Source organism: Homarus americanus, unplaced genomic scaffold, assembly GCF_018991925.1.
Source record: "Homarus americanus isolate GMGI-L3 unplaced genomic scaffold, GMGI_Hamer_2.0 scaffold36734, whole genome shotgun sequence".
Lineage (NCBI taxonomy): Eukaryota > Metazoa > Arthropoda > Malacostraca > Decapoda > Nephropidae > Homarus > Homarus americanus.
In genome coordinates, this window is record NW_024733126.1 from 2598931 (window position 1) to 2615627 (window position 16697).

Sequence of the window (16697 nt, forward strand, 5' to 3'; positions counted from 1 at the left end):
TGCTGGAAGGAAATTCTGAACCCGAAATTTTTCTGACTGTGAGAGGGCTGCTTCTTCTGATCGTCCATAATCCAATGGATTGAGTCGTACATTACGTTGCCACTTGCGTGTCTGTGAATAATCTCCAGTTTTTGACATTTCCCTTCCCTTCTTCTCATAAACATGGAAGCAATCTCTCTTTTCTCGTACAAAACATTCCAAGGACTTCAGCATTGCTACTGCTGTGTTCAAATCGAGTTTAGGATCTTGCAATGCATGGCTTGTTGCATCAACTCTGCCAAGAATGTCACACCAAAACACAGCATAAATAGCAGTCTCTAACTTGCACATCTTATCATGGAGACCATTGGCTTCATAACATGTTTTGCTCGTCTCATTTTCATCTCTAGCTATTTTAGCAAGTGCTTCACGGATTGGGAGATAACCTTGGACAACTGCTCTCACTGCAACTGCTCGACAGGACCATCTTGTTGTGGAAATCCTCTTTGGCATAGATACCGGGCCAGACGCTACAGTTTTCAATAAATCACTAAGAATTGCATAACGATGTGTAGAAGCTGTGAAGAACACATAAATTGCCTCAAGAAAATAAATAAATGAGATAGCTTCTTGACAACATTCAGCTGCAGCTTTTCCAACCAAGTTTAATGAATGACCAGCACAGGGTATCCAAATTGCATGATGATTTTCAGCTACAACTTTGGCTTGCAGACCATTGTACCTCCCACTCATAGATGTTGTATTACCATAAGATTGCCCACGACAATTTTGAATGTCAATGTCATTGTCTGCAAGAAACTACATCAAACCTTCAAACATTTCTTGAGCCTTGTGTCCTTGATTTGGCAAGAATTTCACAAATCACTCAACAGGTGTGTCATGCTCCATGTATCTGATTATCAGAGTTAGTTCATCAATGTGGCCTTCATCAGGGGTGGAATCTAGAGAAACTGAGTAATATTTTGAGAGCTTTATACGTGAGATAATTTCGTTCAGTACTTCATTGCCCATTAGTCTGACAATTTTTTCATAGATGGTTGAAGACAAATAGTTTGTATGACCAGTGCCACGATTAGCATGATTCTGGATGTGTTGCCTGAGGAAATCATCGTACTCGGCCAAAAGCTCTAGTAATCCCAAGTAATTTCCATTATGAGATCCAATTATTTTATCTTCTCCTCGAAGAGCTAGCCCTCTTTCACATATAAATTTAAGCACGCTGATCAATCGCTTTACAAGGCTACACTAATACTGCTCAATTTGACCAACATGCGTAGTTAGTTTAGAGTCTATACCTCCAGCTCCCTTTGCACGACTTGCTGCTGACAAAACTGCTTGAATGTGGTCCTTTGATTGCTCATGGACAACAAGCCTATTAGCATGCTTCCAGTCGCAGAACCCATCAGATGTGAACTGAGATCTTGAAACACCCATTAGCTTGCAAAAGAAGCAGTAGACCCGCCCATTTGAGGGGGAGAAACAAAGCCAAGAACGCTTTACAACTTCCCCATTTCGATTCTTTCGCTCAAACATGGCTGGTGTGTATTTGCGACTGACATTGTTTGCATCATTTTGTACTGCTGATTTTGCATCAAAAAATTTTGCATCACTGTGGTGGAGCCCCTCAGAACCTTTCGCAACCCAATAACCAATAAATTGTTTTGTCAAGTGTTCTGACCATAAGCTAATGTCAATGTCATAATTTTGTGTAGTTGCCATTTGCACTCCAGGAGGCACATGCTTTGATTAAATTTCAATCTCCTCGGCAGTCTGGTCATTTCCCCCTGTAGATAGGCTAGAGCTGCCATATAAAGAGGAAGCTCATGCATCACATGCAGGTACTTGTTCTGGTTGCCTTGAAGATGAGCTTGCAGAAGCACTGACTAGATGTTCTGAAGCTGATGGATGAGTGAAGAACTCAAGTCAGTCGACGTGTTTTTGTAAATTCTTTACCTTCTCTCTCAGCACGTTCTTTAGATGTCTTTCTCTTTGCAGCACCACTTTCGAAACGTCGTACACCTTTGTGTCTGTCCATTCCACTCATTTCTGCAACAATAATTTCGTGTCAACAAAGACGGACACCTAATTTTTCGTTATAAATAAAACCGTAACACAAATTGGCCGTTTGCTTTTTGCAACTTTATGGTGAGGTTATTTAATTGCTTAACTCCCTGGAACATTTGGACGCCAGCATATTTTTAAAATTTGAAGTTTTGGGTAACATTATGACCTCTCCCTCTGACTTTTCCCAGTCCCACCCCTAAAGCTCGCCGTCGGTTCGCCTCCTTTTCACCATTGACTATACTGTGTTATACTGTATATACTGATCGTGGAACTGACAGAAACCGTCATTGACATAGTTAATGTACTCAAAATACATAAAAATAACTCAACTTACTTGCAGCCAATCGACCTGTAGTATCTTAAAGCACAATTATATATGTGAACGTATATTCTAAGAGCACACCCACCCACGCTCAAGCACAAGCATCAATCGACTCTCTCTCACTCGTACTCTCACTGTACATTTGCAAGACATGTTCTAGGAAATGACAACTGACAAGATCATTCATCACTGAGCGGCGACGACTTCACTCAACAAGCACACATGACAATTCTCTCTCTCATTTTACATCTACAAGACATGCTTATGTCTACTCGTGGGAAGTTCACGGATCATGGGCGACGCAAGTCTCCTCTTTAATCGACAGACACATGACAACTGATGTGCAGATACTACACGACGCAACCCCCTCCGACCGACTGTCAACAAACACAGTGCCCTGATGGCATTAATAATGGAAGTGATAATAAAAAAAATATTTAATTTGTTTTTTTTTTAATCTCAATTTCGTTATTCCATGTAGTTCATTTTTAATCAATATATGTTTGTGGAATTCTAAATATATTATTAGCAACACAAACAATAGCATTCATTAAAAATATACGGTTCATAGGAAAACCAGGTATTCATGAATTTCAAGGAGTGAAAAAAAGCCGATCCTCCAGCAACCGCGGTGACGTCAATTGAGACCCCAGTAGTTTGATGATGATCAGGTCGGCCCTGGGGTCCACAACCTTCCCGACCCGTGGGACCCATCAGAGAAAGCCCGCTTTAATATTTTTTGTAAGCTGATTTCATAGGAGAATAAAAGATGAAAAGAATAAAACAGATCAAGAGTGAGAAAATTTATATATGTTGTGTTCTCAATAGTAAAAGAGACAATTGAGACCCTGCAATTGTGTGTAAATGAGGCAGAAAAACAGATTAGCAGCCTGGGATTTGGTCATAATTTTTGTGATGCCATATGGCAGCAGGGTCTACCATTAGACAACACATTATACTTCCAGTATCTTCCCAGGCGGTAGTACCTCCCTGTTTGGTCGCTGCCTACTACCTACTATATCCATGCTGCACTGTGTGCCTGCATAATTTATGAATATGCCTATCGAATTGTAAACCTGTGTAACAATTTTACTGAATAAACATTATTATTATTATTAATATTATTATTTTTATTTACTGCATGTGAAGATATTGGAAGCATAATGTGTTGTCTAATGGTAGACCCTGCTGCCATATGGCATCACAAAAATTGTGACCAAGTCCCAGGTTGCTGAGCTGATTTTCTGCCACATTTACACACAATTGCAAGGTCTTAATTGTTTCTCTTACTTTGACAACACAACATACTTATATCGTTTCTCACTACTGTACTGATGTTTTTTTCTTTATGGTTCTTTATTATTATTATCATTATTACATTGTTATTATTATTATTGTTGTCATTATTATTTTATTATTTAATTTTTAATTTTTTATTTTTTATTATAAATTTTATTTACAATGATTTATTATTATTAGTAGTAGTAGTATTACTATTAGTATTATTACATTTCACCCCCAGGCCCTGATGTGGGTCAGTGACCTGTGCCCGGGTTGGCTAATCCCTGTGAAAAAAAAGTGGTTGATCAAAAACGAAAAATTACTTACATGAAAGGAAATATGTTATAAATGGACTATCAATTGTGTTCTTAAAGCAAAGTTATGTTTGTTATTTACAGGTATGTAATGATTTTGTATATAAGTTGGTTATCTTTCGTTTATAGATTACAAAAATAAGTTATTTGTTGGTGTAATGAGACCATCTATTTACACAAAGCCCAGCTAGACAAATTATAAAGTTGTCAGTAGCACCTAAATATGGTCCTTCATTTCCTTGTGTACAGTCACCTCAAGAAGTCCGTGTCCTCAGCAATCAGAAAGAGCCGCTGGAGCGAACCCTGTGAGTCCTATGATTCGGTTTCGATTTTCAACCCACAGATGGAGCTTCTTAGAGCCCGAGTTGAACAACACGGCGCCTAGTATAGTTGTTAGGGGTGTTCCAACAGGTGGAGTTATTCACGTCTGGCTACTTTATACACAAAACACTAATGTGAAACAAGCTTACATTATAATATTAAAAATATTATTATGAGACTAATACAATTGAAAACAAAATTTGGTTACTCTTCTCCCTTATCGTGAATGTATAGGGAAACGTTATCACGCTTTCCACATTATGTTGAGTCATTGGATGGAATTATATATTGATTGTAGTTTTTCTTTTTTACATGTCAGACCTGTCATTAATGTTGAGTTGTAATGCATTAACATTTTTATCACATTTTTAATCATGGTTAATATAGAGGAGATACCCGTTATGGAGATAGGACCCCCCTAATTACCAACATTATAGGTTGCACAAAGTGGGCAGGGTTTTGAAGTAGAGGAAAATTGTGAGGTAACAATGCGCAAAATACAAAAACAAAAACAAAACTGACGAAACGAAACTTAACGAAACTTCCTAACCAGAGAAACCAGAATGACCTGAACAAACACCCATTGTGTAAAATCTTACCTTAATTAACAGATGCAAGAGGATAAAATTATGCTACTTGTAGGAGGAAGTGGTGAAGTATAGTTTTGTGATCGTTGTATTCGGCTTGGAACATAATACAAAACGAAATATTGTACAAAGCACCCAACTCTTAATATCCTTCCACAATCGTTCTATATTTTGCATATGAACACTTGTAGCACTTCACATAGACTGGCAGAATACCATTGACGGCAGCTTCATATTCAAATACACAATAAATGATTTGCCAAGCTGAGATAGAACACTGGTGTAGATGGAAGCCATCTTGCGAATAGCCAAATAGAAGTTCAAAATGCCTGTACTCGAAAAATGTAAAATTGCGACGGAAACGTAACAAAAATCATTTTTTGTTTTGCTCTATCTCCGTATATAAACTTAAATATGAAGTTTCGTGGTGGACCTTTAACCAAAGCATCAGTATGATGCACACATGGAGAATTCTTAAGCAACGTTTTCACACGATTCATGGCAATGACATGCACTGTTTCAGACAAAAGCACCACTTTGTCAGGCAGCTACTTTTATAATAGCACTCTCTAAATCCTTCACCTCGACATATAATCCGTGTGGGAATAATTATTCATTTTTTGTGCCTGTCTTGTAAGCACTTTCTTCCTTAGAAAGCACATCTAGTAAGATGCCATTTTGATGGTTTCATGGTAGGTACTATTCGTTGCACACTTCACAACTAAAGACCATGGCCCAGATTCACTAATGGGTTACGAACATCTTAAGTGCCTAAAAGTTTATAAGCTCCTGTGGAGGTGATTCACTAAAGACTTACCCAAGTCCAGAACTCGATTTAAAAGGGCTGACTTTTTTCGTAACTTACGGTGACTTGAGATATCGTAAGCTATTGCATGGTGGAAGTAAAGCCGTTTTCTTTACTATACAACCCGTACCAAAACACACAGCACTGTGAGACGTACTTCAAGAGTCATTAGTGAAGATGGAATTATGATTGAGTAATACTGTCTTGAGGACAATGGTTAATCAGTGACCAAAACAATTATACACACACACACAGAGGTTGCGTTCCCCGGTCACAGTCATGGGCTCGTGGGCCGTGGGTTCGAATCCTGGCGGGGTGAGGTATTGATTATGTGTAGAAGTCCGCCTGCTTTATTGGGCTAATGAAATATATATATATATATATATATATATATATATATATATATATATATATATATATATATGTATATATATATATAGGCAAGTAAATCACTGTGGGTGCGCGTGATCCAGGTATATGCTGATAACCACAAGGAAAGAAGAAAACACGAAGTTCCCAAGCGCTTTCGTGTAATTCACATCTTCAGGGGTGAGTACAGACTGTACAGTCTGTACTCACCCCTGAAGATGTGAATTACACGAAAGCGCTTGGGAATCATATATATATATATATATATATATATATATATATATATATATATATATATATATATATATATATATATATATATATATATATATATATATATATATATATATATATATACAGTATATACACGAGGCACGGGCAGTTCCCAATGAGGTTCACGGCGCCATCAGCTCGATGAACAGGCTTTGTGTGAAATATAACAGAGTCTAGGACTGCTTTTAGTGTCCTTGTGGGTTGGTCGGTAGCATTCCCTAGTCCCACCCAGTAGGTCGAGGGTTCGATTCCTGGCTGGTGAGGTCGTTGATTACATGTTCAAAGTCCGCATGTTATATGGACTAAAAATGAAGTATATATATATATATATATATATATATATATATATATATATATATGTATATATAGGTTGGAGAAATGAATGCAAATAGTTTGTTTTCTCTGCAAAAGTATTTTTTTAAGAAATGTCATTGAAATTTTTCTAGAAAACCTAATTGTTTGTCATGTGTGTTGCGGCTTTCTTGGGTTAGGCTAGGTTAGTTTAGGGTAAGATACATTTCGTTAATTTTGCAGTGAAAAACATCACAACTGAATTTATAAGATAAAAAGCTATGAACATAATTCTTTTTCTAAGAATTTTTTTTTTTATACCACTGCTAATTTTTACCTCATTTTGTATTAGGTATGATGAACTTAGATTGAGTTAGGTTATTTTACTATGAACGTTTTGGCTGTAAATCACTTATCCATTACCAAAGCTCCTATGTAGATTACTGTTGGCACACATAAATGAGTCATGGGTACTTCTTGGATACTTGGCAGAATAGCTTCTTATAACTTGGTCCTAGCCATACCAAGATTTTTGTATGTGAATTAAAGTGCCTTGAAAAGTATATTTTTCATTTCATGTGTGGTACACATACCAAGGGCCTTCTTTTAGATTTTTATTACGAAGCTGCAATAACTATATCTTCAGTTTGCAGAGGAAGATGTATATAAGCTACCTTTGAAACATTTCACATAAAAACTACTAGAAATAAAGGGAAAAAGAACTAAAAAGAAGTTTAACACTTTTATTGTTTTAATAAGTAGGTATACAGGAATATTTGTAATAAAAATAAATCTCTTTTCTTTTTTCCTACTATACATATGTTCATGAAAAGGAACCACAAGATAAAAAAAATGCAGTTTACAATAGAAGATAATAATTTATAAATAAAACACTGTAACTACCCTGAGATTCTCATTACTGAACTGTACATGACTGAAATATCAATTGCAAGGTATGCAAAAGAAAACATAAAAACCATCAAAATAGACAATAGTTGCTACATATTCGAATTGTATGTAATACAAGTAGATAAAACAAACCTATGCCGAGGCCATCTACTTATTGATGCTCAGCTCCCCATGCCCCTACTGATGCATCAAGTTCTTGTAACGTATTTACTGCTACCTTCTACACAGAATCTAACCTAACCTAACATAACCTGACATAACCTAAATTAAGAGTAAATGTATATGGTAATTTTTCCAGAAGCAGTTGAACTAATGGGTTGATTTCATCACGCAAAACTGGCTAACCTAACCTTCCACCTTCGAGGCTACAATTGGAAAATAAATTACTCTACTTCTTCTTCTGAAACAAATATCACTGAATGGCAGCATCACTAATTTAACCGGCCATTGTTTCTTCGGTTGCAGTCAGGGTTGGTACTCAACTTAGTCCTCCTAAAAATTAAAAACAGGTTTTAACATATTACTTGGTAAAGCATACCAATAGTAAACTATTGCTTATCTGAGTATATGTATTATTACAGAGTGCTGCTGCCTATATATACATGATTAAAATAACAAAGTGTATCAAGACTGTCATGACAATCAATGACTAAGATGATTAAAAACCAAGGCTAGGTTAGGTTAGGCTGCCAAAGTTCTAACCACAGATATGAGAGAAACCTTTATGTTTTATTTAATCAGGAGTAAGAAACTTTACCTAGCTTAACCTAGGTTCTTGCTCATCTAAGACATTTATGGTATTGTTACGATCCTCCTCCTTCACCGCTTACCCAGCCTCCACCACTGGTTACCAGAAGCCAGGGTCGTATGTACAGAAGCAGTGGATACCTCACAAGTGTTGTCGAATTACCACTGGCTGACCCTCCAGTACTCGTTAATTTCCCGACGATTGATATCGGTGTACAGACAAGAAACAAGCGGGTAGATATCCACCAGGTCACAGAGACACACTTGTGCACTGTCGTCTTCGTTAATAAGCAATGGCTCTTCACAACACTGTTAACAGTGTAATGGCTTCACAGCTGGGCTTCTCACTTCGAATATATACTGTAGTCGGCACAATACCAGTGTACAATTCCTTAGTCTTTTCACTTTATATTAATCACAACAATTCCACAATACTTGAACAACAATTATCTTCAGTTGTTCTACTAGGCTTGATCTGAACGCTCTAAGCGGAACCGATCAACTCACTCAGTCAGTCGGAACATCGAGATAAGAGAGCCGTGGCTCTGAGGTGAACAAGGAGATATAGGGCAAGGTATAGTTAAGAAGTGGGAAGTACAGAAGAAGAATGATATGAGGTGGGTTTCCCACCTTGCGGCGGCTGGTTTGTGACTTAACCAGTGACAGACGTCCTTCATTCCTCCAGGGGCAAGGGAGGTTAGATAAGCTAAGCTAGTTTAAAGTGCCATCCTCGGGAATGAGCTGTTTTAGGGTTTGTTGGAGAGTCCCTTCAGGTCCTTGTGTAACTGAAGGGATGTTCCTCATCTTTAGTGATTGGGGGGGTCTCACCAGGTCCTTGTGTGAACTGGCTGGAAAGTCCCCATCTTTTCGGTTATATAAGTGGTATTATTCTCTCGCGTATAATGGTTCCGGGCTGATTGTGCTAATGTTGATGCTTCTTGGCCACCAGCTGTGTGATATACCCCTGTACAGTATTGTTGTTTGCCTGTAATAGTTCCTGTAAAATAGGGTCTTGTGTTCGGTGTAGTGAGTCCCATACCGCTTTTGCTTGTTTGTGTGTTCTTATGTTAATTGTGTCTACGTTATGTTCGATGTGTATGTCTCGTATTTTTTGACTGTATGGCGGCCTATGTTTTGCTGCTCTTCTTAGTGCTGTATTTTGGACTGCTTGCAGCTTGAGTTTGTTTGTTTTAATTATTGTGTTAAGTGGAAATGGTGGGTATTCAAGGTGTGGTCTGACGAGTGATTCGTATAGATGTAGCTGTGTTTTGGTGTTTAGTTTTCTAAAGCGACGGAGTTTGGTTCATTGTAATTTTGCTTTCGTCAATCTTTCTGTAATGTGTTGGTGAATACCGTTTCTGGTGATTTTGAGTCTCAGTGATTTCCCACTTTCTGCATATGGTAGCTGTTGATTATTGATTGTGATTGGGTATGGATTTATTTTTGCAATGTATAAAATCTTTAGTTTTTTTTATGTTGGTTTGAATTTTCCATTTTCTCTCACAGTTGTCAATTGCTTCAATTTCTCTTCCTGTTCTTATGGCCATCATTTGTTTAGATTTCCCTGGCTATTGTATTATTTGCGTGATAAGGGTTGTCATGTTTTTTGGCATGTCAAGTTGAATTATTTTATATTTGAGGCCTTTGTGCCACATTTTATCGAAAGTTTTTGATATATCTCTGAGAACGACATTGCACTGGTTTTTATTGCTTAGGGCGTTAGCTTTTGTTTCGTAAATTAGTGCAATAGCCGTGTTTGTGTTGTCTGGGGTTATATTCGTTTTCCTGTTCTAGATAGTTTCTGAGTCTGTTGTTGAATATTTTTTATAGTATTTTGCCTGGTGTTTCTAATAGGGATATAGGTCTGTAATTTTCCGGCCCTGTTGGGTTTTTTCCGGGTTTGGGTATGAGTCTGATTTTGGCTGTTTTGAATCTCGTAGGGAAGAGTCCTGTTGCTAGTGAGGCGTTAAAGATCTGTGTAAGTTGTTTTATCAGTGTTCGGGTATGTTTTGAAGGTAGAACGGTTTTATTTATCTGACTTAGTCCAGGTGCTTTATTTTTAAAACTGGTTATTATGTTTGTTATGCCTTTTGTGGTGATTGGTGAGGTTAATGTGTCTGCACTGTTTAGTATGATGAGGTCTCTTGTTCTTGATGGTTGTCATTTCTCTGTGTTTAGTGTAAGGTGTGTTTTTTCCCATCTGTTCTGTTACTCTACAGTAGTTTCTGTTTTCTTCTTCTGCAATTTTATATATGTTACTCCAGAAATTTCTGAAAATAAATTTTTGATCTACAGATTCTGTAACTTTTACCCCGATGTCATCTGTAAGATGGCTGTTATCTATGGAGTTAGTGCCCATTAGATTTTTTTTATTTTACTCCAGAAGATTGTGATAGTCGGCCTGTGTTTGTTATTAGCTGGTTCCATTGTCGTTGTGTGATTTTTTACATATTTCTTTCAGCTCTTCCTTTAGGTTTCTGAAAAGCGTTATTGTTTCTTGGTTCGAGCCATGTGTATTTGTATGTTCTAGTAAGTTATTCAGTCTTGTCTGGATTATCTTCTGTTCGTATGTTAATTGTTCGTGGGGTAGTGTGCGGTAAGTTGTTTGGGGGTGTTGTTTTCCATGGCTGTGGTGACATTAGTACACCATGTTTCCAGGGCTATGTCAATATCTGCTGTGTTTTTGTTGTGTAGATGTATTTGTTTGTTTGAGTTGAGTTCTGCCTTAAAACCCTTCCAGTTTGCTCTGTTAAAAGAGAATCTAGGGATGGAGGGGATTTGCATTGGTGATGTTGATAGAGTGATAATTATGGACAGGTGATCGCTAGTGGTGGTTGGTCCAGGTTTCATGTGTGTATTCAAATGGTGTGTCTATTGGTCAGAACTATATCCGGCTTCCCTGTGTTTCCTGCAGCTATGTAGGTTTCGAAATCTGGGCCCAGGTGTGTGATGTTGCCGTTTTTTAATAGGTCGTGTATTATCTTCCCCCTTGGGTTTCTGGTTCTGTGTCCGAGTATGGTGTCTCGCGTTTAAGTCTCCTATGAAATATGCTGGTGTGTTACGTCTCATTAGTTTTAGTAAGTCACCAGTCGGGAATGTTTGTCGTCCGCAAGGTAAATATGTTGTACCAATTGCTATTGGGCCTTTAGTTGTGTTGATTTCGACTGCTAAGAAGTTGGTTTGGAAGCTGTCTATGAGTTTGTATTTTATGTTTCTTTTGATGGCTATTGCTGCTCCGTCGCTAAATTCTTTGTGTGTGTTCAGTTGATGTGTGAAGAGTTTGATTTTGTCTTTGTTTTTTCGTTCGTGTGAGTTTATGAGAATTATGTCTGGGTCTATGTTGTTGTATATATTTGTTAGTTCTGTTTTTCTTGTATGTGTCCAGGCCAGGACGTTGTGTTGTATTATTTTCAGTGTTCTGTTTCGCGTAATCGTGGGTCGCGGAAACTTGGTGCGTGTTGTTTGGTTGCTCGGGTTTCTCCGGTGGAGTGTTTCTGTCTCTCTTCCTTCAGTCCTGTTCTTATTTTCTTGAATTTTATTAGGTCTACTCTCTGGATTTTATTATGTTTGCTGCTTATTCTTCCTCCACGTATTAGTGTTTCTATGTGTATAATATGGACACGAAGTAGTACCTTAAGCTGTGTATTCTTATATTACTCTATTAATTATGTATAGTAAAGTATTACAGAACATGTATTTATCCTATGTAATATTTCCATTTATTATGCACCATGTTATGCATGTGAATTATCATATTTACATATTATGTATTCAGCTTGTGAATGCTGGCATGTGTACATGCCAGTGCGGAGTGATACAGAAAGTTGAGATCGCCTGTCCTTATGGTGTGGAAGCCTACGTCTATTTGTTTCCTCTGTATATCTCCCGTACGAGAATAAGAACCTACTTTCAAGATAACAAGTGTTTGTGTATACCCTCAGTAGTGTAGAACATTTTGGGGGTATCAAAGACAAACATAGACTATGAGTCCCTCTTCTACCCTCTTATCTACGTATGTGTATTTGGTTTGTTCCTTCTTGAATGTCTTTTAACTGTCACTCATTTGTTACTGTTGGCTGGGAGATGACTGAGTAAATTCTGATTCTTATGCCTTCCCCGGCGTCGGTTGGCCGTTGGCTAGTGGGGATCTCTCTCCGTGGTTTTACTGATAGTGGCTTCGCTGATTGGTCGGTTGTGTTCTCTTGGGTCTCGTAGTGTGTTGTGGTTAGTTGGGAGTGGGTTGTTTCCATTTCAGTCTCTTTTCCTGTGCAATATTCTCGCTGTGTTAGTTTCTCTTACTTATCCTTGCTGGTTATTCCTAGACTGTTTTCGGTTATTATTTTGAAAATGTCTGCTGATGGGGAAGTTTACCTGTGGTAGGTTGTTCTCTGCAAACATTTCTCTGACAGTTTTTCCGAATGTACGTACCTGGTTTAGCCACCTTGTTTATGTGGGCATGTATCAGTGTAGTTAGCATGGTGAAAGAAAAACCTTCACTTAGCTTCAGGTAAGTGTTTTCTGCGTTGGCTTTTTCTTTTGTTTTTTCTAACACTTTAGAAGTGGTGTCTTGCAAACTTTGTTATTGCAGCATAGGTTTTGGTTGGGTCAGTTTCTATGTGTTTGTTCGACTTTTCCTTTTCTTTCATGTCTTTAATGAGGTCCTTCCTTACTGGGCAGCGTGCTCCCAAAGTACGGTGAGGTCCTTTGCAATTCAGACATTTTGGGTTTTCTTTGCTGTTACACTCCCTGAATATGTGCCCTTCAGCTCCACATTCCGAGTAGAACTCTTTGTCTTTATTAGGGCACTTGGCTGATATATGGTTATATTTATAACATGTCCAGCAAGGTGTTATGAGATAGAAATTTTCTTTTTCAATTTGGTCTTTTGAAAGGTGGTAGTGGGAGATGCAAATGCTATTTTCTAGTGCCTTCTGGGCCATGGAGATTTCTATGAATCTCACTTTCATCATCGTTGCAGCCCTGGGGAGCAGTACCACCTCAGCCCATGTGTTTTTCTCTTCTATTTCTTGCAGTCTTATCCAATCTTTTGATAACTATTGACTTTCTAGCTCTTATCTGTGGTGGATGGCTCTTTCAAAGTTATCTCTTTTTAGTGTATCTATCGATTTAGTCGATAACATGAGATCGACATCCTTTTATTATATGAACGAATCCTTTGCTTATATTAGTGCAGCGAATTTGATTCCTAGGCATGCGCATAGGATTGTGCTTAACTCCTCTTTTCTTTTTTTCGGATAATCCTCCCCGAAGGGAGCGCACCCGAATCCTGTTACCCGTAGTCCTGGTCATTGCTGCGTCGTTCTCGTTGCCATCCGTACGGAGAGGTGTGTGTGTGTGTATATGTGAGTGTATGTGTGTGTACGTGTGTGTGCATGTATGTGTGTGTGTGTGAGTGTCTCCCGGTGGCCCCGTAAGGCGAACCTATCCTAGTGTTAAAGCTGCTCGCTTATGTGAGGCGCGACCCTAGTGTACCTAATTGGAGGGAGGGGAGGATAAGGGATAGCAACCCCCTCCCTGGGTGGACCCGCACGATCACGGTTACCCAGGAAGGCTCCGCGGTGGTATTGGCTCCGACCCCCTTTCCTTTTCACAAACTTCTGGAGGGAAGTGAAAACTTACAGGGAGGACCTGAGGACGTTTACACCTCTGAGGGTGCAGGTCCAGAGGCCAGAGCGAAAAGAGGAAAGACTGAGTGGGAGGGAAAGATCCCAAACTACGTCAGGACCGACAGCCAACAGCAGCCCTCCAGCAGGAGTGTGGGTCACTCACATTACCCGTTGGGAGTTCTGCTGCCTCTGGCAGTCCAGAGCGCTCGCGGGGGATGTCTGGTTTCGCTGTGCCCTAGTAGGGGCGATCAGGCTTGGAGTGATGGTCTAATGCATAGTCCGTAACAGGCAGGTCTCTCTCAACAGGCTTCCAGTGGTGGTCGGTTACCAGTGATGTTACAACTACTGGGTCAGAGACAAGGGCTGGCAGGCTTTGGCAGTGAAGGGTCTTGAGGATAGTGATAGTGATAGTGATAGTGATGATAGTGACACACTCCTAGCCTACTCGCGGGTGCTTATATACCTTGTCATATTCATATGCTCCTCGAACATCCTAGCACCACCCAGAGACACCTGAGAGATTCTAGAACGTTCTACTCCGATCGAAGCTTACAATAATAAGTAAATCATAAAAAAAAATTATGCAATACATTCTAGAATATTCTTACATAATTTTACATCAATACATAACAGTATAATACAGTAGGTTAGGTTTGGTGACAAATTTCCTGCGACATTTCGCTTACAGTAATGACATTAGAAAATGCTGAGAAAGAAGTATTTTTATCCCATCTAGCAGTGTGTAAAATGTACCATATATCTTGTGGTACGATACAACATAAGGGATATTTGATCAATGTTTAAGCAGTGTACAGTACATGATAATGTTTTGTTACTTCCAATTACCGTCAACATTGGTTGTTCAAAGTGGACAGGGCTTGAAGAAGAGGGAAACTATGAGGTAAAATACTATAAAGAACACCAAAGCAACACTTAAAAACCTTACCTTACTTATAAAAATCCTAAAACTATAAATGACTTACTATATTCTTCTTATTTTTCTGTTTTTACTTTGTTGATGTATTTTTCGGTGTTCAGATGAGGAAGGATGTCGAGGTGATCATAAGTGCACCCTGTGGGGTCTAATTTTGTTATGACATGATTGGCTTACGTCTCCTACTCATTTATGTATCAGTCTCAGTGATTGGCCAAGAGGAGACTCACCACCGCCACCTGTTGATATTTCAACAACTAGGTAATGAACCCATAGTGAATCGTTCTTACCGTAGTTCGTATGGACTTCGGATCTCCCGGCAGTTACGAACTTCGTATCTCAGCAGTGTTGGTGAATCTGGGCCCTGTTGTCTGAATGACGTACAGTATTTTGTTGTCAATTTCTTTTCGTGTGCTATCTTTTTTGTCATTTTCTTTCATCATAGTCTTAATTTTTTTTTCAATGCCATTAGTGTAATTCTGTGTAAACAAATGAAACTGTTGGAACCTCAGCTGGTGAGTGCGACACACAGCACGTCCCTTCTACAAATATTGTAACCTTATCCAGTAAGACTATAATTTCTTTATAAGTCAATTATGATGTATTAAATGTTGTTATGAATTGGCCATTTACTTACTACTTTGATTATGTGGTTTATACTAAGGAAAGTATATTTCTCATCAAAACAGTTTAAGCAACTGTTGTTGGCAGCATGAACCATAAAACGGTCCAAACAAAGCTGGCATTCTGTATATTTCTAAACAGGAATAATCAGCCTGAGAAGTCGAAGTAGATGCACAAGCCATTAGAAAGTCAATCCTGATGGTACTACATAAATATCCAAAGGATACATCAGATCACTAGATTTTTGCGCTGGTATGTACTACCGGTGTATAGTTATTTATTTTCATTTTATTTGCATAAATCGAAATTGGTCTTCTCAAGAGCTAGTTATAGTAATATTTAACAAATTGGCTCGCCTGTCATCAGCCTTACCCTCATATTTTGAAAGAGGATTTGTCCGCTACATACTAAAATCACACTGATCTACTGTATGTATATCCTGAGAGACAAGTTGTCCAAAAGACTAATTCTTCCGCTTTAAGTACTAGTAGTGTATATTCTTTTTTTTTTTTATTTAACAGATATTATGGTCTGGTTGGTTTTCATAGGGCCGTAAAAATACTCAAATTCAGACCTCAGATTTATTCAAATTGCAAAATAAAAATCATGGGAAATTCTTTGCTGTGTTCATGTGTAACCCACTGAGTAAATATGCCTCTCTGTCCAAGGCTTGATGTATAAGCCTGGTGATAGAAATTGTTAAAGAATCGTTATGCAGAGGTACTGAGGTGCTGTACAGTACGTCACCACCACCCAAGAGATTAGTTTCTTGTTGATAGAGGTTTTTAATTTTTCAGAATTAATTTGCCTTTGCTATGTCTTGACTATTGTCCCGTGGCCTCCTTATGTAAACAAATAGCCGAGTATTCAACCAAAATATGTGCGTTTGACGAACGAAAAAGGACTGGAACTTATATATTTGAATATTCAATGGGTGCACGTAATAATGCGTGCACGTATGGGTGCACTTAATAATGCGTGAGTAAATGTACAATTGTAATACTTGGAGTGTTGATAAAATCTTATTGAATAGCGGGGTGTTAGATATTGGTCACGCTCTTTTATTTTTCCAGTTGTCTGCTAACAATATCGATTTTCGTCTCGTATCGCCAATTTCTCACATAATATAGTTCAACGATGTTGTAGTAAAAAACCAACTATTGTTAACAGTAATAAAGGGTGAAAATGGTGCTGATAATTTAGTAAAAATGCAGTTTGTTTACGCCCAC